The 26796-nt window shown below is 47.9% G+C and overlaps 1 protein-coding gene across 18 annotated transcripts in view; it reads left to right on the forward strand.

Moving 5' to 3' along the window:
- Positions 1-26796, forward strand: part of MSI2 (musashi RNA binding protein 2) — a 184636-nt gene that overhangs the window by 5590 nt on the left and 152250 nt on the right. The window contains exon 1 of one of the 18 annotated variants that reach the window (XM_052689155.1): positions 21729-21798. The exons of the other annotated variants lie outside the window; for them this stretch is intronic. The gene's annotated coding sequence lies outside the window, so the exon portion shown is untranslated. Of the gene's footprint in view, positions 1-21728; positions 21799-26796 lie in introns of those variants that run through there. 18 annotated transcript variants of the gene reach the window in all.

A 26796-nucleotide genomic window follows, 5' to 3' on the forward strand; every position in this document is an offset into this window, starting at 1 on the left:
ATGAATGTGGTAAATGAGTTAAAGGTTCTTTTCTTCATTGGACATATCTAATAACTAATTAGTGAATAACAAGCTGCCTGATTTGCTTCCTTGCTAAGCAGAGTTTATACTTGTGGGGTTTGTGGCTTCTGGATTATGGTGTTGGATTAGTGCTGTCTTTCAGAGAGATTTTTAAAGTTTCCAGGATTCTGAAAGGTTTCATAATTAAAGAAGGTGATCTTGCATGAAGGTGATCTCACACTGTGATTGATGCTTCTTTCCTCCTTCCAGCGCCTTTAAAGGCTTATTTACTTTTTAAACTGCCTTCAATTACCAGGTGTCTGTTTCTACAGTGCTATTTGTGAAAGTTTATAACGCTTACAGTGGAGCTGTTAAACTGTCCCAGGTGACTTCTTCTAAAACAACAACAGCAAAAAAAACAACAGGGCTTGTCTTATGCAGTGGGTATTGCTGTGTTAAATTGACCTGATTTCTGCATTCTTTAACAGGAAACTTTTACCAAGGAAACAAAGGGGATTTTGTTTTTGTCGGAGTGCTTTGGCTGGTTGGTGGCAGACATCTTTCAGGCGTGGGGCAAAGCCCGGGATGTGGGCTGCTCCCAGGGGTGGCCCTGTTGCGCTGTGCTGTGTGTGCTGCCTCCGTGGGGACCGGGATCCCGCATGGCGTTTGAGGGGCAGAAAGAAACTGAAAGGAGCCTGATGGAGAAAACGTGTGCAGTGAAGAACAGGTTTTACACTGTTTTGTGATACGTTGTTCTGGACTGTGTTTTACGACCTGGACTTTCTGTTTCTTACTTAGATACCGATTTAAGGTTTTGGGCTTAAGTTGTTCCCTCATCCCAGTTGAATACTGAGTGTTGTGCATTAGAATGCAACTGTTTTGGAGTCTAACTAACTAGCTAACGCCTGGGGCTGTGCAGATGAATGGCGTTCAGTGCCGTGTCTCTCTCTAGGTGTGAGAGGAGATCTTTTCCCCAGGCAGTTCCCCCAGCTGTGCCCCCAGAACCAGGGCTGTGCTCCCCGTGAGGCCGGGCCGCAGAAGGCCGCTCAGGGCAGTGCAGTATCCGGGGGCCGCGGCTGGCCGCTCCCAGGCTGCGTTCCCCCCGGCTGGGGGCTGTGCTCTGCAGGGTCGCAGTCACTTTGTGTGTGTGCATAATGATGTGTGTGCATAATGATTTGTGTGCGTCGCTTTCCCCATTCGGATTCATGCTAATTGGCCAGGCTCCCTCTTTCAGACTGCGTCCGGGCAAAATGCTTTCTTTTGGGCTTTCTAAACTGCGTCTCCATGATGTGTCACCTCGCTGGTGATGCAGATTGGCTGCTGAGCAAGAAGTGGCAGACTGGAACAGTGGAGTGTTCACCCTGGTTTTCTGAGAGCAGCCCTTCCACAGATCCTTAGCGATTGCCCCCGGTGGATTTCTGATGTGCAGTGCTCCCCTCCTTGTGCAGTCTGACTTCAAGCTGCTGTTTTTGGACATTTGCTGCAGAGCTTTAACTTGCCGAGGTTCCAGTGTGGGCTAACGGAGATGAAGGAATATAGCGAGGTGCTGTGGAGGCCGCTGTTCCTTGATAGCAATCTGTCTTGCTTCCAAATGCTGGAAGGAGCTCTCGAGCAGTTGATCATTTTTAACTCTGCTGACATAAAAATCCTTAAAAAGCAGCCAGGCGGGAGGAAGCAGTTGAGTACCCCTTTTTGAACACTGAAGACTACAGTAATGTGACTTTTTAATACGTACAGACTATTGACTCTGACCTTACCCATTATGTTATGTGGGAGAAGCCTTACCAAATTTAGCGTGTTCATTAGATATTTTCAAGCGTGATGGATTCCCACCTCCCCTGCTGCGAAGAAACTCTCAGATGGTACGTGTGTGCTTGCGTGACTTCGGTGCAGTTATTTGCTGCTCGTGTCGTTGTGCTCAGTGACATCGGGCAGTGCCACGTGTGTGACCTGCTGGCCACTGCCTGCATGTGCTCCGGGAGCACTGGGCAGGCAGCACCCAGCCCAGGAGCTCCGTCTGCTGCCAACCCAGAGCAGAGCTTGTTCTTGTCGAGGTTCTGTTGTTACTGAGGAGCTGATCTGTGTGTGCTGGGCATGGTGTTCTGATGACTGTCCAGCACATAGTAGCAAGAGACTTATTTGGGGAGAGAAGTGTTTAGACTGGTAGTCAAATGGTGGTACTGGATACAGTGCTCTTGTTAGGTGTGTTTTATCCTGACAGAGGACCAGCCCTGGTTCTGGCATGGCTGTGCCCAGTCAGCCAGCGTGCCCCCAGCTGGCTGTGCCTGCCAGTGCCTGGGCTGGACGGAGGTGCAGTTCTACACATCTGTTCCTCCTTGAGTGGAAAACAGCATCAACAGCTCTTCTTTCATTGGAGTTGTCCCGGTTAAAGCCACGTGAAGCTGACTGTTCCAGAGCAGCAAATGGAGGGCATGCCCTTTTGGAATAACACTCCGGCTAACCTGGGATTTTTTTTTATTATTTTTTTTTAAGTGAACCAGTGGATTTGGATGTCTGATTCCAATTAAGCTAACTGTAGGTGGGGAGTCTGCATCCCTTGGCTGGTAAATGTGAGTCAGAGTAGCAGAGAGATTTTATTCCAAAGCAAATGATGGACCTTGAGAATCCAGAGTTCTGCTCCCATGCTTCTTCCTCCAAACTCTTCCAGGTTAGTCCTGTTTCTTTTCATCTTAGGTGGAAGGTGCACTCTATGAAATAATGCAAACTGGATTCTCCAGCAGAGCTCGGGACTCTTCCTTTCTGCTGCCCCTCCTTCTCTACCAGGCTGTCAAAAGCAGCAAAAACAAACCTTGCTGCTGTTACAATTGTTGTTATTATCGTTCGTCTTATTTCCCTGCATTTGCATATCAGGATAGAATAAGGGAGTTACTACTTTCTGCTCTTGGCATACGTGTGTATCTTAATTATTACTGCTGTATCTTCTACATACAGAGTAGTAGGAGATCCCTACCAGATGGCATGAGAGACTTGGTTTGACAGTTGATGGCCAGTGTATGGGTGTTTGCAGCCTATCCTGGTGGAGATGCCTTGTGTGCTGTAAGCTGCTCATAGAATTTGTCTCCCTCTGGCACTAGGTGGTCAAATGAAAAAGTTGATGAGTCTGAGTCTTAGCTTATCTTCTCAGGTAGTAAGGGCTCAGGGTTTTAAAACCTATTATTCTTGAGCTCAGCTTCTTGCTCTCTGATCTCTTAGAGGCAGAACACGATCTCTGTTCTTTGATGCTGGCAGACAGAGGAAAAAGTGCCTGTGTAGGGCCTTCTGTGAGTGTGGTGAGCTTGGTCAGAAGCTGGAGTTGAGGTGGATTTTATTCTCCCTAACCACTCAGGCAGATTGCTCACATTGTCCTTAACCTCAAGAGAGCGTCCTATTATTTTGTAAAACGCGTGTATTTCTATTATTGTTGCCTAAGGATGGCTTTTGTATTCAGAATGGTCCTGTGCCTAGCCTATTTTCCTTTCTTTTTACTTAGTGCTAACTAAAAATTAAAATTGAGCATCACTTGCCTTTTTTTCTGCAGAGGTAAGTCCTGTGCACCAAGACCTAGCTGCTTGGATACGGCAGGAGAGGGTCAGAAAAGGGGGAGGACAGGCAAATGGGAGAGAAGCAGCATGCTGACACCCCTGTGTGCTCCTCTCTGCTTCCAGATTGAGTACATCTCGTCTGCAAAGTGCTGAGCCTTTACCAGCCCGGGGGTAGGTCTACTAATGACTGATCTAAAACCATCAAATTCATTTATTTGTCACTGCCAGTGACAGCCCAGTTAATGCTAATGGATTCTTTTTTTAGCCTGTTGACTCTGGTGATAGTCTTATAAATGTTGTGAAATCCAAAGCATTAGGGGAACTTGTAACTTATTTTTAGAGGAGATCTATTGAGACAGGGTAATGTAATAAAGGTACGTGCTGTGTCGAGAAGGAAAGAAACTCTTCTGTTTCATTCAGATGTAGGTATCTTTGTTCCTAATAGCTGTTTGGCATTTCTGATATATTTCAGTATTCTCTACATAACACATTTTGGATTATGCTGTAAACAGGAAAGACTGCAAATAGAGCCAGTGGTCGTAGGAAAAAAGTCTTGTTTCAGCAAATGGTTCATCTGCAGAGCCTGAACTTTCCCTGTCCCTATTGTGCAAAAGCACTTAAGCATATACTTAAGCATAAGCATGTGGGTGAGTGCTTTGCTGATCAGGATGGACTAAAAGCACATTAGTAGATGTTTTGTTGAACTGTGGATTTTGTAGCAGAAAAAGATGAAAAGATTACTTGGTGTGTTTGACAGTACTTTGACTATGGTCAGGTCCATCACTCCTCTTACAGAGATGGCTGGTTTCATATCTCCTACAGTTTTCCTGCTTTGACCATAGGATCTCAGTGACAAGAAGATACTGATGTGCTGTTGCCTGACAGAAGTAACTGCAGGCATGAGGCTGGGTCCTTGTAGCATCTGACTCTTCAAAAACCATAGTCTAAGCTTAGTTTAGTGTCTGGTCCTGGAATGACACATTCTGTTTGGCTGAGTCACTGGAACAATTTTCTGTAAACTATGTGAGCTGTGTTCAACTTAGTTTGCTGTAGAAATTGTGGTTTGCTGAGTAATTTGAAAGTTAATGTGAATCTCTGTAGACAGATCAGCATGAGGTATTAATAAATTACTTCTAAACACTGGCATTCTGCTGCTCTCCTGTTGAAAATATTTCCTTTGTTTTTTGAGTGCTGAGAACATTTTATAAATGTTAGGCAGTGTTTTGCCCTTGTTCAGCCGTTCCTCGTGCTGGAATAGCTGCAGCTGTGTGTGCCTCTGGGATCAGGTATGTTTAATTTACAGATTATGATTGTACCTGGGAGCTTCAGGTTTCTGATCAGGGATCCTACCCTGCTAACACCTGTGCAGTTCTACACATGAGGAGTGGTTCTGGAGACCTTAGCAAGAACAGTTAAATGTGAGCAACGTTGCTCAACGTGTTGATGAAGGGCACATGGCAAGAAGAGTGAAGGGAAGCCGTCGTTCCTTCTGCCCTTCCCTCCCCCCAGCAAGGGCTTGCATTAATTCCCCGCCAACTCTGATATACAATAGGGAAGAAGTTTCAAGCTGACTAAAGGGCCAAAGGTCCAAGAAAGCTACTGCAGTGGGAGCTGATGTGGAGTGACAGTAATGAGGTGGCCTGGCAGGTGGGAGGGAAAATGGTGGGGCAGGGAAGGAAACTAACTTCTAGTTAATCAAGTGGTCCCAGGATTCAGAATTGTTGAGTCCTGTTGGTTTAAATTTCCCTTTTATGTGCTTTACAACTGTGAGATATGGCCAGAGCGAGGCCTCTGTGCTGCTTCCCGTGGCTGAGAACTTGGGCAGCACCCTGCAGTGGCTCCAGCCCTTATGCTTCAGCCTGGCTGACAGTGTGCTGGTATTGCCTGGAGGGGAGGAAGTGTTCTGGTGTTCCCAGCCCTGTGCTGTGTTGTTTTCCCCTGTGTTTTATCATTCCTGACTCTGAGCTCATTTTCATGTTGTTCTGTGGGTCAGTTCTCCATCAAAGGGAAGGTGAGGAGCGCAGAGCAAAGAAGTGTTTTTAAGATTTGCTTTATTTAAAAGAAGGACTGTGAAGTGCCGGCAGGAGTTCTAGCTCCTTGAATGCTGGCAGCAGCAGAGCACCTACAGGCAGAGTCAGTAGAGGTTTTCTAACTGTTGCTGTATGAATGCTGTTCAGGAACCCTCCTGAAAGGTAATCAATGGGGTGTGTAAGGAGGTTACCAGGAGCTGAGAGTTCGTCCCAGACATTGTCTATCCAGCTGCGCTGCAGTATTGCTCAGGCTGGAGGCCTGGTTTGTGCTGGAGGCTCAGCAGTAGCAAACCCTTAGGGGGGTTCTCTGCTGGCCGCGCTGCTGGGGGAAGGTGCTGCTAGAGGGGGCATTGCTGGTGGTTTTCTGCAGCGCTTACTGAAGTGATGAAGCTTCTGTATAGTCTTCCATTTGGCTGTTATCAATCACTTATGTTCAGAGGTGTGTAGGTGTTACTCTGCTCTGACCCTGAGCTGCATGTTGACCCACTGTGTGTGCAGTGCGGTTCTGTTTTTTTCAAAAGTTTGCAAACTGCTGCAAAGGAGCACAAAAAATCTTCGTTTGCTGGTGAAATTTGCCTACTTCTGGCATTGCATTTGGCAGACCTGCAAAGCTTGCTACATCAAGCACACGATATAGCTTTGTGGAGGAGAACAGAAAACAGAAAGAAATCTGAAATTGATATGGAGGTGAGAAATGTGATAGGAATTCACTGAGGACTGAGATGGCACCCCATTCTGGGTGCAGGGCTGTGTGCTGTGGTGTTTGATGCAGTGTCCTGAGGATCCCCAGAAGATCTGTGAGCCTGAAGGAGCAGAGGTCAGAGCAGAAAGGGCGTGTGTTATCCGGAATATCTCTGTGGCAGAGAGCACATCCATTTCATGAGCCCAGGGCTGGGTATCACGAGGTCAGCGGTCTCCTGTTGTGCAGAGATGCTGACGGCATCCCTGGGCACTGGGAAGGAAGTGTGTGAGCGAAGCATATCGCCTGCTGCCAGCTCTTGGTGACGTGAGTGAGGGCTTAACCTGAGGTTTTGTTTCTAACGGCTTTTGATTGAGAACTTGTAAGCAAGGCCCTGAGTCAGGCATTCCGGTGGCATGGTGGAGGTTGAACTGCTATGTGCAGAGGTTCCCACTGAGCATTCTGCCTTCCACCAGTGGCAGCTGGGCTCTGGGGAGGGGGAAGTGAGATAAGGCGCGGGGCTGCCATGCGGGGTGGCTTGTGGTGCTGCAGCCACTGCTGTCACATGCGCCCGCGGGGGCTGGGGCAGCGCGTCAGCAGCACAGAGGTGAGGGCAGAAGCTGGCAGCAGACTCGAATGCGCTGAGCACTGCACTGCAGGCTCCTCCTGATGCCCTCTGTGATGAGAGCAGAGCAGGAAGCCTGCCAAGCTGCAGGTGTCTGGGGGGGCCATTGTACTCCACGCAGAGCTGGGCGCTCCTCCACCCCGTGGCCTGGCTGCTGGAGGCTGGCAGCGCGCTTTGTGCTGCGGGCCGTGCACTGCGAGGCCTCCCTCCCGTCAGTGCCTACAGGGGTGGTGCAGAGCAGCACCAGGGACGTGCGCTTCCTGCTCACACTCAGCAGTGGGTGATGAGGAGGAGAGCTGGGGAGAGCCCCTGCCAGGTGCCTCTGTGCCTGGATCCTTGGGTTGGCGGAGTCCTGATGAATCGTGGTTAACTGTGGTCAGAGCAGCAGGTTATGCGTGCCGTGTGCCCAGCAGTTTTAGCAGCTGTCCTGCATGGCTGTTTTTGATCTCGTTTAATTGCATCCTCAGTGTCCTGTCCTGCAGATCAGACCAGATGATCAGTGAAAGCCCTCACACTTAAGGTTTTCCCCGAAGTTTTGTGGGCCTGGCTTTGAGTTTGTCATCGTTATTAGAAGTCAGCTCATATTTCTTGGCTGTTGTTTATGGCTGTTTTCAGTGGATATTTTGATAGAGACATTTCCCTCACAGTTGAGCGTGTGTATGTGATAGCAAAATATATAAATAAACTTAAAACAATTTAGTTTTGGTCTGAAAGCTTCAATGCTAAAGAGCCATGGAGAAAGTTTATTGGAACTATAATTGCAGATGTAAGAAGTGATGTTCTGTCTCCCTGCTTTTATAGTTCCCACCACTGTCATCAGAGTGCAGCAAGCTGATGGGAATGTGTGCAGAACTTGGTTCAGTTGATCCTGTGTAATCCTGAGCTCTTGCAATATGTGGAAAGTAAAATAAAGGTGTCAATTCATTTGAAACTGATGGAGACAGAAAAAAGGGAGGGAGTACCTGCCGAAAGCATAACCTTATTTCATCCAGCTTGTAGCTGAAGGAACGCAGTTGACAGACTAAGCATTACGTATGGACAAGATCAAAGTAAATTCTGCTGTTTCTGAATGTTTTCAGAGGTCTTTGTCAGGTTCGGTCCCTCATCTGCAGGGAGTGCCTCCCTTTGTTTCCTTGAAACGTTCTCAATATCCTTTGACTGAGAAGGGCAGCAGCACCTGTTTGTCTTACTGAGAACTGGAGATTGTTGGAACAGGGCAGACAAATGGGTGCTGCCAGGCGCTTCCTGAGGTGGAACAGAGATCAGAGAGCAAGTCCTGAATTGCTTGGCCTGCTTACTGGTGCTGGGTATGCGGGCAGAAATGTGCTTTGGGCTGTAAAGAGATGGAGACAGGAAGAGGCGATGAGGTGGTTGGCAGGCCTGAAGCTGTGAAGTGCACAGTGTTGGTGTACTGGAATCTTTTGGTGAACTTACTGTGCACATGATGTGGTGCTGCTGTGCAGAAGGAGGACTTGCGCTGCTGGTATGATTCAGTGAGAAAATCTGACATTCCTGAACTGTAACCTGGTGCCTCTTTTGTAAGGAGGCTCTTAGGTTTGCACTGCTGGAGAAATGCAGGAAATTTTCTGCTGCATGACAACCAGAGTGGCTGAAGCGGTGGTGTGAAGAGCTCTGGCGGTTTATGTTGCAGTTAGCAGGGCAGAATGTCCACAGGTTTACGTGGTTTGAGTTTGCTTCATCGAGATTGGGATTCATAGGGCCTGCTTTGTGCTCTTCTCCTTGCTCTCCTGCTCTTCGTGCTTTTTAGGCACAGAAGTGAAAAAGCTGAAGTCTGTCTCATAACACTGAGCAGCTGACTGCAATGGAAGTTACTTAGGGAATCAGTGGAAGAAGTGAGGTAGGAGCTGGGAGTCCAGTGATGTCCTAGCAGGATGTGAGTAGTGCAGGGCTGGGGCCGAGCCTTCTGTGAAGATAACTATTTCATGGATGATTTTTGGCAGCCAGGCCATCGTGGTGTGGTGCTGCCTTCAAGGCTGAGCAGCACCAGTCCCCTGCATGCAGAACGTGCCTCTGTGGCAGCTCCACAGAAGAAGAAGAAACATTCCAGGGCCGCACAGCCCCAGCACCCGCGGGCTGCACACTGCTCCCCTGGGCTGGTGCTCCGGCTGTGGGACCCTGCGGCAGGCAGTGCTGTGGGGACATCCTCATCTTGTGGCCCCAGGGGCTCTGCTCTGCACCGGGCCTCAGCCTGCCGTGCTGCCTTCCCGTGCACGGTCTCGTTCTGCCCATCAGCAGTGGGAGACGGGCCTGGTTGATTTCTGCTCCCTGCTGCATAATAAATCTGATACTAAAATTAGTGCCGGTCTCCCTAGGCCATAATTCTTGCTGAGATTATAGAGAATTGTGAGTGCAAAGAGAAATCGTGGCTGCCTCTGTATGTGTGTGAGATTTTTTTAAATAACCTTGAGTGTACAATTTCCAGTTTTTTTACTTAACCTCCCCATCTTTTCCCCCTTCCCTCTCTTTTGGGAAGTGCTTAGCCTTTCTCTGTGTTTTGGCTATTTAAGCCTCTGTCACTGCAGGCAGATGAGTTCCTTGGGAGCTCTTCTGAAGGTTTTGTAATTGAGTCTTTTACCACAGCGACAGGATATTATTAACCTTCAGTAAAGCAATTTATTTCATACTCCTTTGTGGGGATAAGGCTTTTTTCCCCCGGGAAAATATTTATGTGGAAAGGGTTTTACGTACAGGGGTAGCTGGACTTTCACTAGCGATTATGATTTTAAAATAATAATAATTTGCATGAAAAATGGGCTGTTCTGTTTGTGTCAGTGCAAAAGAAGCCTTTGGTCCTGAATGCCTCCCACCCCTGCTCTGACACTTGATTGTAGCAAATGTACTCGTGCCTATGGGAGCTTTGGCAGAAGCCTGTGTTGCTTTTAGGACTTCAGATACTCAGCCTCTGTGAGCTCTGGAGCATTCTGTTCCCCTCTTGGAGACAGCCTTATAAAAGGAGCTGAGGGTGGAGGGAGGAGGTCCACGCAGGGTCTCCCTCTTGGCCTGGCCTTTGCCCTGAGTTCAAATGCAGACTTGCCCAGAAGCAGTTGCAGTTTGCGTGGTTGGCTCCTAGGGCAGCAATTTCCAGGAGCAGGATGAGGGATTGGCAGCCGGCCTGGCTGAGGAACCTGTGCTGTGTTGCATGATGGTAAAGGCTCTGGGCTGGGACCTGGGGGGAGCTGGGCTCGTCTCTTGCAGTTTATTCAGCACTGCTTCTCCCTGCACCTGTGTTTCCATAAAAGGTGGATAAGAGTATTTCTTTTCCTAGGTCTAGTTAGATTTTGCTGTTCATTTCAGTAGACTGTTGCACTTCAAAGTAAACACGAGTTGGTGACTTGCTCATCCTGGTTTGTCTCAGGACTTAAGATCTCTATGTGGTCACAGCATCTGCTTTCTAGGAGTTTGTTCACCTTGCAGTATGTGTTCTTTCAGCAGTTCTGCAAGCTGGTGCTGTTGCCACATTATATGAGAGAGCTGGGATGGGAGGTTAAATCTTTTTCCAGAGCTTCACCTTTGCTAATGCAGTTGGATCTCTTGGTGCCGTTTGTGGGCTCCTTGTGGCTCGGAGGGCTGCTGGCCTTGCAGTGCCCTGTCTTGGGAGCTTCTGCACTGTGCAGTGCCGGGGACCTGGGATCTTCAGGTATGAGGGTAGATCGTGTGACCTTGCTTCATGCTGCAGCCGCCAAATGCCATCAGTTCAGTGTGTAGCTGAATCTCAGCTTGTCTGTTGCGGTGCCATCGCTGCTTCAGGGTGACTGAGAGGCTTCTCTGGGGTCTGCCCAACTCGGTGAGGCCTGGGCTGTGCTCAGCCCTTTCTCTGCCACCCTTCAGCCTCTGCTACACTGGGAGAAGTTGCATACTGAAGGTTTGGCCACTGGAAGGCAAAAAAAAAAAAAAAAAAAAAGGCCCCTTTGCCTGCTGCCGTATAAAACTATGCAGCAGCTGGTAGACTTGCATCTTCAGCCAGAGAATCTTTTAATTTTCAATATGCTTAAATTACTTCCATTCCCCCTTTCTACTATAGCTGTTGTAAAATAAGCCCCACAATCTTAAAAATAAATAAATATTTTTTAAAATATATTTTTTTTAAAGCTTCCCCACGGGAGATTTAATTAAAATATTGTGAAAGGCAGTCATTGGAAATGAGGCTCCTTTTGAGTGGAAGGCACCCTGATTTCCCTCCACGGAGCTTTTTGTCACCATAGAGATGAAAAGAGGAGCGCAGAATTGCACTTCCCAGTGCCTTGCTACCAGGGCGGCAGGTAGCAGCTGGCGGCTGCTGGCAGGCCTGGGGCTGCGGCGCTGCTTTAACTCTTGCAGGGTACAGCAGCGTTTGGGATCTCCTCCCTGCTGGAAAGGTGTCTTTGGAGTTTATTGTTCTGTTTTAATTTCCTGTATTTCAGGGCTGGAATTTATCCGGGCTCAGGAAGGGGAAGAATTAAGGCACCTGTCTTTTTGTCTTGGCAAAAGCATCACTGAGCAACTTTGGGTGCAGCGTGGCCCAGTGTGCCCTCACCGACTGGGCTGAGCTGCCGATAACTGCGTTGTAGTTGAGGTGCTTGTACAGAGAGCCTGCAAAGAATGGAGCTGAAACCCAACTTGACCTTGTTAGTTTGACCCCATTGGAGTATAAATCAGAGCTCCTCTCGCTGCTCTGCTGAGTCCCACTTCAATATCTAAATGACTGATTTTGTGTGCATTTACTTTAGAGTGAATGGGTTCGGTTTTTTCCTTTCCTTCCAGCAACTCCTCTGGAAGTGTAGGGATTAATAAACCAAAAATACATGCTGTGAGTCACAAAACTGCTCTGATATGGTTTCAAAGACAGTCACACAAATGGGAGACTGTTGGAGGGTACGTGGCACTGGGCAGTGTTATGCTTTTAATCATTTAGAAACAAATTTTTTCTTCCTAATTGTGTTAAAAGAGAGTGAGGAGCAGGCTCAAGTGGATTCTTGGCACAAGCATCTCAGGCAAATGAAAGTAAAATGTATATTCAAGCTGTCTGCTGTTGTGTATTTTACACCATACCTGTCTTTGTGCCTGATTGCAAATGGACTTAATGGTTTAATTCTGAGCCATTCAAGTGAGACCTGTTGTGTTTAAACTTCTAGATAGAAAACAAATGTAACCCACGTAATGCCATTATTAATGGAGAGTATTACTATGCAGTAATTTGCAAATTAATGGTTTAATTCTGAGATTAAATATAGAGCTGTGTTTTTGTGTAATGCTACATGACAAAATTAGATGAAGTGTTTAAAAACAGAAGGGCCTAATCCTAAACCAATGGGTGTTTTCCCAGGACTTCACCAAGCTCCTGATCTGCACTGCAGTGAGGGTGCCAACGTGCAGTGTGAGCAAAATTTCTAAGTGTGCCAGTGTAAAAGGGCTGTTAACATCCAGCTACCTGGAAGACCAAAGTATTCAGAGCAAAATGACTCCCATGTTTCTGTGGTGGTGACCAAGGCCACCAAACTGCCAATCAGGTTCAGCCTGTACCTGGCAGGCTAGTTGCAGCAATGCTGTTTGCACATCTGTCGAGTCTTTGCAAAATCATATCTGAATTTTCAGCAGAGATCTGGGAGCTGGGCTCTGATGCAGTTTGCCCTTGTGCTTTCCTTGACTGTTGCTAATAAGAAGTGCTGGCCTAAATCAGTGTCTTGGAGAATCATTGATTCGCTAATTGCAGATAATCAAGTCTCTGCTCATGCTGAGACCACTCTCCTTTCCTGCCATTCCACGAGGGTTTGGGCAGTGTCTTTCAGCCAGTTTGACGTAGCCAACAAAGTAGATTTTGAGCTCTCCCACCATTAATTTTTAGAGGTGATGAAGTTAGTGTCCAGCGTTGGTAAATAAGGACACTGCTGACCTCTCCCATGAGCATGATGTTGGCTCCATGCGTGGCCCTGTGCTCTGAGGTTGTGCTGGGCGCATGCAGTCCTTGCTTCTTGTTTGGATGGTTAAGATATGCTCTGAGAGGTTTTAACATGCTGTAGGTCGTACAGAATGCATTAAAATGAGGCAGGAGATGCTCAAAATGCCTCTGTTCTGTGGCTGGAGAGGAGCTGCTGCTGTGCACTGCCTTCTGGTCTGCACCATCCACGTGGTATTGCATGTGAGTGCTCTGCTTGGTGCTGTGTACCTGAACCCAGTGTGCCCTGCTTCAGTTCCTACCGGAGCAAGAGGATGTGAGAAGAGGGACCAGAGGTGCTGGTGGCTGGCACGCTCCTCTAATGACTTGTGTAGGGCAGCACTCGATCTCAGACCAGGAGAAAAGAACTTGTCTGAGAAGTGGGCCATCAGCTGGTGGACATGCTTTCCTTCTGTAGGTGCTGGGCTTTTGGGTCGCGGGGAGCAGGTCAAATCCCATAAGCTCCTTTGCTTTGCAGGTAGGAACTAAGCATGCTGCCTTGGCTGAGGAATTCTGCAAGAATAGTGAGAGTTTTTCACAGGGTCCATCTGGTTGGGAACTGGTGCTGTGCATGGGGCAGCGCGTGCCGTAGAGCTGGAGGTGTGGGCTGGCTCCTGCTGTGCTGACTGGAGAGATTCTGCAGGTGGGACACAGTGCTCTAGTGGCAGGAACAGATCCAGCTCCAGCCCTTGTGCCCGTGCTTTGCTTGCTTACTGTGCACTGCTGAATCCTGCATGGAGGAGGGAGGAATGCAGCGTGGCTGTGTGCAGAGGTCTGGGAGCACATGGGGCTGTGCAGCCCTGAGCAGTGCCCAGCATGCAGCGGAGCTGGGCAGCAGATGATCGTGGGCAGCTTAGCTTACATAATCCCGATGGGGTCAGTGTCAGGACTCCCTCCGCCCCATCCAGCACCGGCTTCCAATCCTGCTCGTCACACTCCTGAATGTCCTTTTAATTTTTCTCTTTATTAATAGTACTGGTGCTGCATGTGTTCTGCCTGGCTGTGTGTGATGTGTGTGCCCCTGCGCTCATTTCTCTGCTCTCCTCCCCTGTGACTCTGCTCCTCAGCAGCCCCCAGCTTCTCACATGTGTTTGATTTGCTAGTTCCAGAGGTGGCTTTGAAAAAAGTGCTGTGGAGAGGAGGACAGAACTGCTGGGCTTCGAGATGAGCTGCTGTCATTCCCAGTGCAGTGAGGAGGGGACACGGGGCCCGCTGGGGAAGGGTTGGGGGGGGCAGTAGCTCCATCCGATGAGCCCTCCTGTTGGCCCGCTCAGTCCCATCGGCTGGGCAGCGTTGCTTGAAATTCAGCTTGCTTGTTTCTGGAAGGACTGCTTTGTTTCTGCCCTGAGTTCTTTATTTTTGTAAATGCGGGTCTGGGTATTAATGTGGATTTGCCAATCCTTTACAAGCGGTAAATATTAGCATTCCTGTAGAGACACAGCAGCAATGTTTGTGAATGCTGAAGGGCTGCTGTGCCACATCCCTCACCCCGGCACCACTGTAGGGCGTTCTGCGTTGTCCTCTGCTCCTGCTGGGTTGGCACGAATTTACTGCGTGTCTCCCGATGGCGCTTCTCTGAAAGCTCCAGCACTGGGTTACGTCACTGTCAGCTGTTACTGTTATTTAAAAGAATAAGATAATAAAACTGTTTGCATACGTACATACACATGGGGTGGGAGGAGGAACTGAGATGTAAATCCAGATTAAAGTATTGGAATCATAGAAGCTGCAAGGAATGTGTTAGGAGTGGACTTGTGACTGAGCAGCAACCTCGGGCACTGGAAGTACTCGTGCATTTGCTGAGATAACTTCTCTTACATCAGCTGTTGTGTAACACTCTCAGTGTCAGTGCAGTTGAAAAGTATTGCAGGGAAAATATTTAATACATTGTGAACATCAGTGCAACGTAGCAGCTGTTTAAAAAAGGAAAGGGTGGGAATAGGAAGAGCAGAGAGCAGCACACGGGCTGCTTCTGCAGGCACTCAGCACAGGGCTGAACCTACAGGTAAAGGGTTCAGCACGCTTGGTGGTTTCTCATCTCCTGTGATTTATTTTTGCTGCTTTAAATGATGGCTTAACTAGGAAGAGGGGACAGGAGCAAGGTGAGAGAACAAAAGCAGGGGTGGGAGGGCACGGCGGATATGTTTAATCATGTTTTTTTGCAAACATAAGCAAGGATTGCCTTTGCCACCTCTTGCAGTTGTGGTAGTACGTGCTGATTCCTCCCTGAACCCTGTGATTGTGAGTAAATCATGAATTGATAATGCCATCATGATCTTGACTGTGAGCCAAATTGTGCAAAATCCAGTAGCACATCTGTGTCTCTAAAGTAAAACAGTCAGAAAGGGCTGGTAGTGCTGCCAGCTGCTGCTGTGTGCTAAAGTGGTGGTTTGTGGTCCATGATCCCTAGGTGAGTAAGTCTCTAAATTGTATTCAGAGATGATGTGTGGCATAGCTGGAGTACTGCAGCATCATTTCTTTGCGTAAGGTGAAAGAGCAAAAATCCAGGGCTGTATTGTTTGTTTATTTTTAATTTATGTGCTTCGTGTTTTGAGCTATGTCCTTTTGCCCAGTAGATGTTTGCAAACAGAAGTCAAGACCCAGATGCATGGGGAACATAAATTTTGCTTTATGTATAAATATGTGTGCATACACACACATAGCAGATGCCAGAATTGCTGACGTGTTTGTGTTTGTTCAAGTGCACAGGGTGTGTGATTGACACTGCTGAAACAGGGAGAGGGGACAGCGTGGTGAGTTATTGCCTTTGATCCCTAACCTGCTATTGCTTGCTGTATCCTGAAAGAGCCTTCGTGCTAATGATGCTGAGCAATAAATAACGCAGAGAAGATTAATAGCTGCCTATGGTTGCAAATTATAGTTGATTTATTGCTCGTAATATATACAGGTGCAGCTAATTTAATTAAACACAGGACCTCTTTAATGCTGTAAAGACATCCCTCTCTCTAGAAGCGAAACAGCAGCATGATACTGTAATAAGGCCTTAAGTGAAATAAGCAGCATTACAAGCAAAGCTCTGCTTGGTCTGATCAGTCTCCTGCATCGTGGGGGAGGGAATATTTTTCCATAACCATTAATGCCACTTTAAGTCAACTTATGCTGTAACAAAGTCCAATTCAATATCGTGATGCAAGTTATCCCATCTCCGCCTCATCATCCAGCAGCAGCTTTCCGTAACGCAGCGCACACAGCTCGTTACTTTCTGTGTTCCCCAGGGTGTCTCTGATTGCTCGTGGGCTGTCTTCTGCTCATCCCTCACCTGAGCCTGAAAAAGGGCATTGTGTAGGAGAAAAAAAAGCCCATACGTAGGGCTGTGTTAGTGAAGTCCTGGTCAGCTCATTGACCTCTTCTAATCCTCTTTTGCTCCTCTGAAACTAAACTAAGACAGTGAAAAAAAAAAAACAAAAAAAAACCAGAAAACCTTGAAGTGGGCATCTGTGCGTGTGCATAACATGACAGCGTTGGCCTGGCCGTGTGCTGCTGCTCAGTTCCCGGGTTGTTATGATTGCCACGTGCACAGGGCTGGGAGCCTGCCCTGCACCGTGGCCCTTCTCAGCTCATCACGCAGGGACGGCGCTGTGCGATACTTTGCCACCATCACTTGATTATTTGCGAAAGCAGAAAAAGGTTCAAGTAGCTGATTGATTAATTTTTCTCCAAGTTTTTCTTCCCTCTATTGCCTTCATTTGAAACGTAATCAGCAAAGGAAAATGTATTAGGAATAGATGGGGCATGTATGAGAATGCTTAATTTCATCTAATTCAGGCATCAGGCGCACGCGTTCCACGCACACCTCCTGCGTGCCGGGGCTGTGTGTACGGCCAGGTCCTGCAGAGCCTGTCTGTCCTGGAGCAGAGTGCTGGTGTCCTTTGTGGTCCTGTGCTGGGCAGAGGCCTGAGAGCTGTTCCTCAGAGGTGTCTGGTGAGCTCACTTCACTCTAGCTGCACCGGCTGTCAGAACTCAGTGTTGGTGGATGGTGAGAACCAGTGGTGGGGCTGCGCGAAGGCAGCTGCTGTGCTGGTGCTGTGTGTCCGTGCGGAACCTTCCTGCATGTTGGTTACTTGGTTTTTTTGGTTGTCTTTTTTGCTGTGTTTCTTCCCATTGTAATTCTGTCTCCTCGTGTTTGCTGAATAAAGAGCTCCGTGCATCAGTTTCTTATCTGTTTAATGGATAGCGTAACAATTGATCTCGGTTCTCAAGGATTCTGTTGTGAAGTGCTTTTGAGAAATCCAGGCTGAAATGTCGTGTTTGATAAGGCCGCTTGAGAGCTCCCATGAAAACTACTTCTAATCCAGATAACATTTGGCGATAAAACTTTGCAAAATCTATTGCTTCCCCCATCTTTTGCTGTTCTCTGTGTTCACTTTGTGAGTCAGGAACTGAGAATCTGGAGACAAATTGAAGTGTTTTTTACTTTTTGAAACCTGTACAATATCTGTGGCTGAGAGAAAGATAGGAAATGGTCTGAAAATCTCTGAGAGTAGAAGTAGTGCCTTGTTGTACTTGAATTTCTCATAGGAAATGCTGCTTTGATTTCTCCCTGGGTGCTGTATTTCCCTCCTGCGCTGTGCCGGTCTCCAGTTGCGTTCCCTCAGATGGTGCTTAAGGAAACGTTCTCCTCTTGGAGCACGTCTGGTGACTCAGACACGCATCTCCAGAGCATCTGCTGAGTGCAGTTGTCGTTATTCATCTGCCCTGTGCCGGTCTGTCACAGTACTGTCAGAGTTGCTTTCGCTGCTGCTATGGCCGGTTTGGGCTGCAGCAGGGCCTGTTGTCCCATTGGAAGTTGCATGAGGTTTGCCAGATCTGCTGGGCTTCCCCAGAAGCTGCCTTGCTCCTGTCCCCAGGTGTCCGCCAGCCAAGCACGTTGTGGATAGCAGCCCTGCTCAGCCCCAGGTGGCTTTCATGGCTCTGGTGGAAGAGTTAACGCTGAAGGAACCCGAGTGCTGCCCGCCTTCAGATGGCGTTAGCCAGAGCGAGCGTGTCCTGGTTGCATAATGCTTCTATTTTTGATGCTGTGGGCGAGTGTGTTGTAAGTTAATACCGTGCTTTAGAGTTCAGAATTAGAGATTCTTTGGAACCAGATACAACTTGGCATTATCTCCAGAGCTTTGTGCGTTTTCGTTTTTAACACAGTTGAATGAAACCTCCCACAGTTACTTTCATTCTTCCCCCTCTAGTTTGTGTCAGGGTTCTGCTTCCTGGGATGCTGACCGCCGTGTGGGCAGCGTGCTGCTTCTACAGGTGTTTTTCTTCTGGAGCCTCTCTGGGGTAGGCTTTGCGCTTTCTCTTCCCTTCCACTGCAGGGCCACCGCTCCCATCCCAGCACATCACCGTTAGCTTTTCCTCTGGTATTGTTCATCACTCTCACTTCTGAACGGCTGCTTAATGCCGTTCTGCCTTGTTTCTGACATGGTGATTTTCTCATCGCTTCGTAGCAGCGATTTGTTGCCTTTGGCTTCAGAGTAAATTGGGGAAGTGAACAGTGCAGGTTTGAGAGCATATATTTTATTTAAAAAAAAAAAAAAAAAATCCAATAAGAAATAAATATTTTTCATTTCTATTAAAAAATCCTTTTTTTCGGTCAGTCCTTTTGTTTTGAGCAAAGGGGGGATTCTACTTTTAACAGTTTTATTCTATGTGTGCTGTTGAAATTTACATAAATGAATTTTAAATACACTTATGAGCTGTGGGAAGAAGTTATTATCTCTGCGCAGTGGATGTGGGACTTTATGCTGTGCTCCATCTTGCACTCAGTGTTTGTTCCCTTGTCCCTGTTCTGCTGTTGTGATCTTTACGTATCTTCTCAAGCACCAAACACAAGCCAACTCCAGTTTCACTGGGTGTGTTGGTGCCGAAGTTGAGCACTTGAGCTGTTGCAGTGAAGTCAATCCCAACCACGTGCTCGAGCTTCTCTTGCTTTGATGGACTGGGACCTCCATCACAGAAATTTTCTGGTGTGCTTTTCTGTCATCTGTCCAAAGCTGTTTCTGACAGAAACCGATTCAGCCCCTGCCAGGATTGCTGTGGGCCCCGGCTGCCCTGCTCACGGCCTGATACCCAAGCAGTGTTGCTGTGATGCGGCAGGGCCGTGCCTGGAGCTGCTGGGGATGTGCTGCCTGTGTCAGGGCCAGACCTCGAGCCCTGGAATGACTGCACTCTGCATGCTGGGGGAGCTGATGGCAAAGCCTGAGCTGAGTTACAGCTGTGGGCCTGAGACTTTGTCCCGTTCCTGTGTGGGGGAGAGGCACAAGATGTCTGCTCCCCTCCTACCCTTTCCAATTCTAGTTTATCTCCGAGGGGAAACCAGCCTGCTAAATGACTGTTTGCAAGTTCTTTTTCATGATGCTGTGATGATGAAGTTCTGGTAATAGAGCATATGATGAAGTTTTTTGCTGAAGTTCTGGATTTGGGCAGGTTGGCCACATACGCTGTAATGAGCAAGAACCTTTCCAAACATGTCCAGAGAGGAAAGCTAACAAAGCGCAGCGAGTCTGCTTGCTGACGTGCCAAATAGCAGCCTCTGGTAAGTGCTCTTGTGGGGGCAGTTAGGGGGAAAGCAATTGGACTTGGGGCTGGTGATTATTCCATTGCAGTGGTTGAATTTCTTTCAAGTGTCGTGGTGTTCTGAGTTCTGGGGACAATTACCAGCTCTTTTAGATGTCTTTTTATTTCCAGAGCGTAAAAATGGTCATTTGGGGCAGATACTCAAATAGCATAGCTTGCTTTTAAGGCTACTTGAAGTCCTGACTTTATCAAGACCCAAGTTGTGGTGTTACTTGATCCAGTCTGGGGGTCTGTTCCTGAGAGGTTGGGGATTGGGCTGTGGTTGCGTGCATTCATAAGCAGAGGGGTGTAAAGGAATGGTGTGAGCATGTTTTCTATGCATAAAGGGATAAATTATTATTCTTAATTTATGATCTCCATTCGTTTCTTTCTGATTATTTAAAGCAGACTTCCTTGGAGAGCTGTTCAATTAATCTAAATTTGTGTCAGGGTGTTTTCCAGGGAAGGGGTGGCTTTTTTGCTGGGCCGGGTGGGTGAAGCTGGTCGATGTGTCAGGCAGTGAGCAAGGGGCTTTCCAGCTGTCTCAGCACAGGGCTGGCACAGGGCTGTCGTTGCCCCTGGGCTGCTCCACCTGCCTGCAGGGCTGCAGAAGGGCTGTCCCCCAACTGAGCCATCAGCACAGCTAGGGAGGCTGAGTCAGTGGCAGCTCTCATCCTGTAGCCCACGATGGGCGCATGTAGCTGCCAGAAGTAGCGGTGGGGATTTTTAGCGTTGGAGCACTTGGGCACCTGCCAGCTGGAGTCTTTTCCCATTCTGATTGAGACCGGTATGCTTACCATAAATGTTTTCTCTTAAAAACTAAAGCAAGAAATGCAGGGAAAGTGCAGAGACTGTGACCATCCTCATGGGCACCAGCACAGTGGGACAGCAGGACAGCAGCCAGCTCCGTGGATGGTGGCATCAGGGCTCTGCCTTCACGCCTGCTTTGGGTTTTGTGTTTTTGAAGGGCGTGTGGCAGAGACGTGTAATGAATAGCACTCTGTTCTTCACAACCTGAATTTTCATTGCAGGATCCCCAGGGAAGCATTGCTGGCTCTACTCAGTGAGGGAGAATCATTATGCAAAGCCACGGTTTGAATTTTTTCAGCTGATATGGAAGGGTAGGGGACAAGAGAGAGGAAGAGTGCAGTTGAAAAAGGGGAAAAAAACTATGCAAATAGTCCACGTATTTTTGTTCTTGTTGCTTTTCTGTATAAAAAGGGAGTGAGTTGTAGCTCTAAGTACTGTTCATGTTGCAGTGATGTTTGTTCTACTTGCATTGGCTCATCTCTGCAGTGACTTGGTGAGAGCTCTGTGCTGTGGGCTCCTTCCTCCGCCTGCCCTGGTTGCACAGAGAGCTGGCACTGTGTTTCCTGCTTCTGGGCTGCTGGGAGCTTTCCGGGGAGGGGATCAGTACAGCTTATTGTTAGGTAAATAAAGCCACCGTTTGGCTTCGTCATGGCGACCTGCTCACCTGGAGGTGGATTCAGACCTCTCTGAAGTCACCTGCAGGATCTGGTGAGTGAGTCTGTGGGAGCGGTGCTGCCAGGGAGCAGCGCAGCGCCTGGCGTCCGGGGCAGCCTGGCCGAAGGCAGGGCGGTGCTGAGTGGGCTGTGGGCCTGCTGCTGGCACGATGCTGTGTGGCCGGGAGGTCGGTGGTCTGTGTGGCAGCGGCCCTCGGTGAAGTAGCAGCGGCCTGCAGGAGCCGTCAGGCTTGAGCGTGGCCGTTTGCCGTGGCGGCCTTGTGCCGGGCCGGGCAGCTCGGCAGGGGTTGGAGGGCCTGGGGTGCCGCCTCGTGCTCCTGAGCTCCTCAGAGAGTGACAGAGGACTGTTGTGAGTTGGGAGCTTTGTGCCGCACAGCTGCAGTTCTGCCTGCTTCACCCAGAGCTGCAGCCCAGCAGAGGGGTGTTTGGGAGCCCTTGTTTTCTCAGCTCTATAACCGTGTGACAGTGGGAAGGTGCTCTGAAGTTCAGGAGTGCTGAGTGGAGCCGGAGTCCTCGCTGCCTGAGGAGGAGGAGTGCCGAGGCTGAGTGCAAACAAACCGCCTCCTCTCCTCCCCCTCATGTTCAATTTTATGTTCTGTGACAACACTTGCTAAAAACCCAACACAAGCAGTCAAAGCTGAAATGTGCTAATCTGTGGCAAAAAGCAGGAAGCTTTTTGGTGTTTCTTTTTTTCAGTAATGGATTGTATGGGAACTGTTGAGTCACGGCCTGAGCCACTGATGGAGCACCTGGTCAGGACCAGGTCAGCCCTGGGGGCACAGGTGGAGGCAATTCACCTGTATGGCGGGAAGGGGCGGAGCCTGGCTGCACCTGTCTCAGAACTCATTTAAGGGCTGGCTGCCACCGGGGAAGGATTTCCTTGTGGAGATCCCTCCATGGTGGAGCTTTCCCTTGCGAATCTGGAATCTTCTGACACGGGTGAGTGATCTTTTTCCCCTCCTTTATAGCACCTTTCTATCATGCTGATCCTCCATCACCTTTCACCTCTGGTGAAACACCTCTTCCATCATGTTGATCTCTCCAGTTGCTGCGTGGATCGATGTGCATCATGTAGGTGCAGAAAGTGAAACTCTTGTTGCGTGTTTTTTAAGGCCGTGGGTTTTGGTCAGGGTTTGGAAGCCAGAAGTGAAGGGCAGATGTTGGTGTGCTGAGGGAATGTGCTGTAGCCCTCCACTCATTCTCTGCTCTTGAGAGCTGCAGGAATGACTGGCGTACTCCCTGACCCCCGATGGTTCTCTTCTCTTGTGTTCCTTTTCACACTTCTATTGGGTCAGAAATCATTGAGATCTCCTGTGTACAGGACACAGTGTGATGTCAGTTGTGGAAATGAATGCTGTGTGCATTTAAATCCATAAATCTGCAGAGGATCCCAGTTGCACCAGTTGGGCTGGGAATCTGGAAGGAGCTTGATTTCATGTCCTGTGCTGCAATGCTCGAGAGGAGCTGCTGTTACAGGCTGCTGGGGGAGGGACATGTAAAGGTGTGAAAAATGGTCTCTGGTTCCAAAAGCCCAAGTGGAGGTAGGTTGATGTCCCCAGCAGAGCTTGCTTTGCTGTCCTGCTTGCTAACTGAGGGGATGGCTGAGTCCTGAAGCTAACGCAGAAATAGTGTTTTGCAGACTGTTTTGTCTTTGGTGGCTTTGAAGATTGCAGCTGGTGTTCCTAGTTTCACCCACCCCTTGGGAAAAAACATGAGGTCATTGAGGTTGCATTGATGAGGGCAGCAATAGGGTGTAGGATAGAAGGCAGTGCTTATTTTAAGTCTCAATTGACCAAAGTGTGTTTTTAGACAAAAAAATATTTGTTCAGCTGCCAGCTATCCTCAGTTGTTGAGATTCAGATAGTTTGTCTGCAAGTTGCTATCTAAGAGGTAAAAAGTAGGAAAGGAAATATATTTGTGCAGTTGGATGTTTTTGGTAAGCATTTTTAAGTTCATGGAAAGACTTGGCTGTGATATTTGTATGAGGTAATACAGTAATGTTGTCAGAGCTTGGGCTGTGCTGACATTTTCTGACAGTGAAAGAAATGCTGCCATATCTGCCCATATCGTCTGCTCTCAGAGCTTTCTGTGTCTGGAAGTCCCGCCATCTGCGTGTGCTGTCGGGGTGTTGTAGGCCCTCTTCTTCTTGTGTCCTCCATGGGTGCTGGCATGATGTGGAGAAAATAGTGATGGTGAAAGTGACCTTAAATGCCTCTTGATTTGCGTGCAACTTAAATTCCACTTGTGCTAAAAGAAAACACTGTAGTCAATTTAATGCATAATGCAGGGAAAAGGCTGGGGATTCTAAAAGGGTCTGCAGGAAGAGCTGCTGGTTCCATATATGTGGGAAGGTTGGAGTGGAGGAGTGCTGAGCAGTTTGATTCCCTTTTTTGTTTGTTTATCTGAGGTCACCTGCTGATGTCATTCAGGCTTAGAGAAGCTGTACTGATCCAGGTGGAAGCTAAAGAGGGGCAGAGGTGGGGATGTTTGCAATTAGCTACTTATGTGATAAACATATATATCATCGTGACTGATCTATCTATCATAATACAATTTCCATCACTTTGATATATTTGGGTGATGGTGAGGGGAGAGGAAGCTTTCTTTCCCTGAAAAATGAATCTGAAGCACATATTAATGTTGTTCTCTGTCCTTGCAGTCTCCTCCCCAGCAGAGTATAAACTTTGTGTAGCACGGTTGTTTTTAATGCCATCACTGTCATGCCTTTGCATCTTTGCAGTGAGCTCATGAGAGGCAAGGCCTGCACTGGTGCTGAGACTTGCTGTTTCGGGTGTATGATAAGCAGAGAACTCCTTTTCTGCTTGCTCTTTTTGATGGCTTTTTCCTTGTTTGAGAGTTAAGCTTGAATTACTTCTGTACTGTATTCCTGGTTTGATGGGAGATCTGAACAGTTGCCAAAATATGAGCATCAGTGTCTTTGGGCTTTGGAGCCCTTATTTAAGGAGCCAGGAAGGAGTCTGCAGCGGGCAAGAGCTGTTGGAGCACTCGGTGGCATGAGCCAAAAGGATCCTACCTGCCGCCAGGAAGATGCTCTTTGGGGCGCAGCGTGTCGCCCAAAAGAGAAGTTTGCTTTTTGGATCAGGAGAGGGATATTGTTAAACACACAGCAGCATGAAGCTCTTCTCCTTTTAATGGAATTTGAAGGGAATTTCTTACTGAAGGGAATCTCTTGAGCTCCTATTAATGAACTGTGCCTAGCAACTTCAGCGCATCCTTTTAAACGGGGTAGTGAGTGAAAATGCAGTAGGCTGGTGGCAGAACCACTGGAAACTCATTTCCAAGCCTCAGTGCAGTTGTCTCCGGTGCGATGTGCTCTCCTTGCTGCAGCGTTGCTCAGCGCTGCTCTGAGCAGCAGCTCGTGTGCTGCCAGCAGATCGCTTACGGCACACGTTTGTTAGTGAAGGCAGGTCCAAGTCTAACCAGCGTGAAATGGAAGAGATTGAAGTCAGCCCTCCTACCTAGCCAATGGAGCTAGCACTTTCTATCATGAAAAAGTGGATGGTGTCCCTCTTTTGCTGTGGTCTCCTTCCCTTCCCCAGATAGAGCCTTCGATTGTTGCTGTGCTTTGGAGCAGAGAACCTCCATGGCCGTGGGCTGCTGCCATCAGAACTGATCAATAGTGGCTTTTTTTTTTTTTTTTTTAAATATTTGCTGTTTCAGTGATTAAATGTTGTACCAGACGTTATGATTCGAGGTCGCTTTAACCTCCTACCTCTGGGCTGAGACAGCTCATCTGCCTCTCATTTTTCAGGCTTTGTTACATAAGTATTTGAAGTCATATGTAGAATAATAAAAGCGTGGAGCTCCCTAATGGCAGCAGTTAAAAAGGGAGGAAGAAGCTTAAGAGCCATGGGCTGTGTGACAGTGAATACTCTCCCGACCTCTGATCAGAATTCAAAGTAGGTTCACACCGTTTGCCTTCCATCTTACTTCACCATGTTAGTTGTTAACCTCAGCAGGATGCTTCCCGAAGAAAACTAGGTTTGAATTGTGTCAGGCAAATTAAAAATAAAAATAAAAGTTAAGCCCAGAAGGGGAATCCCTTCTGAATGGGGCACTTGTAGGGAAAGGAGGAGAGGTCTTGCTTAAAGAAGTACGGAATAGATGTTTCTTCCCATAGCCAGCCGAGTCTGGCAAGCAGTGAGCCTGAAAGAGCATGAGGTTGTCCTCCTCCTGTCCATCTTGGGATGACATTAGCCAGAAGGGATAAATAAAGGACGTTTGCTCTGGTGCCACTCAAGTGCAAGGTTAAGATGAAAGCTGCCAGCCTGTTTGGGATCCCTGGCACTTGAAATGACAGAAGCCTGAGTTTTGCTTCTTCAGTTAAATAATCTGCTTGCCTGACATTCTTCCTCCCTGCTATTTTTCTTTGTTTCTGGTTGTTGGGTTTATCGTGAAAGCAGCCATTGTTTTGCTCCAGAGATGATGGTGTAGATCTGATCGTGCTGCAGCAGATAAGTCTATTCACTTCGGAAAGAAACTGGAATCCTTCAGGGGAAATGCAGCTGTGTGAATGGTTAGTTGTTTTTTTTTTTTCTATGCATGTGTGTATTTCCATACACTTTTCTAGCAAGTGCTTATGTGGTAGTTCCATGCTTGAAGGGATGTTGTACGGAGGAGGTTGGTGTTGGGAATTGATTTTGGTGGTGAAGAGGTGATTTGCAGTGTTGTTTCTCTTCCCCTAAAGGAACATTGTCGAGTACTGCAGGAGGAGATCAGGCACTTAGTCTTGCTCTCGTAATCTGAATAGTTGTCTGCAAGTCTAATTTTAACGCGGGTGCTCCTGAACCAAATTTGTTGTTCTCCACTGGCAGTTAGTTTTGAAAGTGTGTTGTAATACATACGCAGGATGGTGAGGGGGAGTCATCTTAACCTCTGCCAAGAGGAAAACACAACAGTTGGGAGAGGCGCAACATAGCAATAAATATTTTATTGACATGTTCCAAACATATTGGATGTAAATGTACGCAGTATCTGAGATTCGTTAAGTTTCCTTGTGAATCGTTACGTTCCTGTGAATTCTGGCTTGCTAATTGGCTGCAGGGTGATGAGTGTCGGCGGTGCTGCACCGGCCTGGGGAGCTGGGGCTGCAGCTCTGGGGACGTCTCATCTCGCCCAGCCCCTTGGTGAGACCTGAAGGCAGAATTGTGCCTCTGCGATTTGGGAGCCAGAGTGTTTATCCACAAAGCAAAGAGTGGGGAAAGATTTGATTAAATCTGCAATTTGGTGCGAGTATGGCAGGTAAATGGAATTTTACAGAAATGTGTCCTCCTGACTTCTATCAGCTTCCTTGTAATTTGAAGGTTTTCCATTAGATGCGCAATAAAAGTTGCGGTGTTCTGAAGATGTGCCCTACGTCCTGTGCTTGCTTTCCAGTTGATGATCGCTAAAAAGAAAAAGTACATCCAATTTTGGGTGTGCAGTGTGAGTTCAAAAGGTTACACAACACTTATTTTGATGCCTTTCTTCTAAATCTCCTTTGCTGGAGTATTTTGTGGCTTTCATGATGTTGATTCAAATGGGATTTCTGGGGCTCAGGACTCGGCTCCCTTCCAGGTGGGCTCTGTCAGTTTTGGGGTGCACAGCCCACCTGCCCCTGTCACCAGGGCCACCAGCTTGGGCTCGTCGCCTCAAGAGAGCACATCATAAAGAGCTGAGGCTTCGGTGGGGCTTTCAGGAGATGCTTCCAGGCTGCAGTGCCTGTTCAGCTTAGAATTAAGATGCTGACTTGTTAAATGTAAATTTTCTCATGCGTACTGAATTGTCACAGGAGGTAGACAGGAAGTCTGTATAAATGTGTTGCTTGTCCTTCATTTAGTAGCACGCCATGCATTACAGGTACCCAGTGATAATCGCGTTGCACAAAACTATTCTGGAGAAATGCTCTGTGCCTTCCCTGTCCTCTTTCCCTTGCAC

This window comes from Tympanuchus pallidicinctus, unplaced genomic scaffold (assembly GCF_026119805.1).
Source record: "Tympanuchus pallidicinctus isolate F22 unplaced genomic scaffold, pur_lepc_1.0 scaffold24, whole genome shotgun sequence".
Classification (NCBI taxonomy): domain Eukaryota; kingdom Metazoa; phylum Chordata; class Aves; order Galliformes; family Phasianidae; genus Tympanuchus; species Tympanuchus pallidicinctus.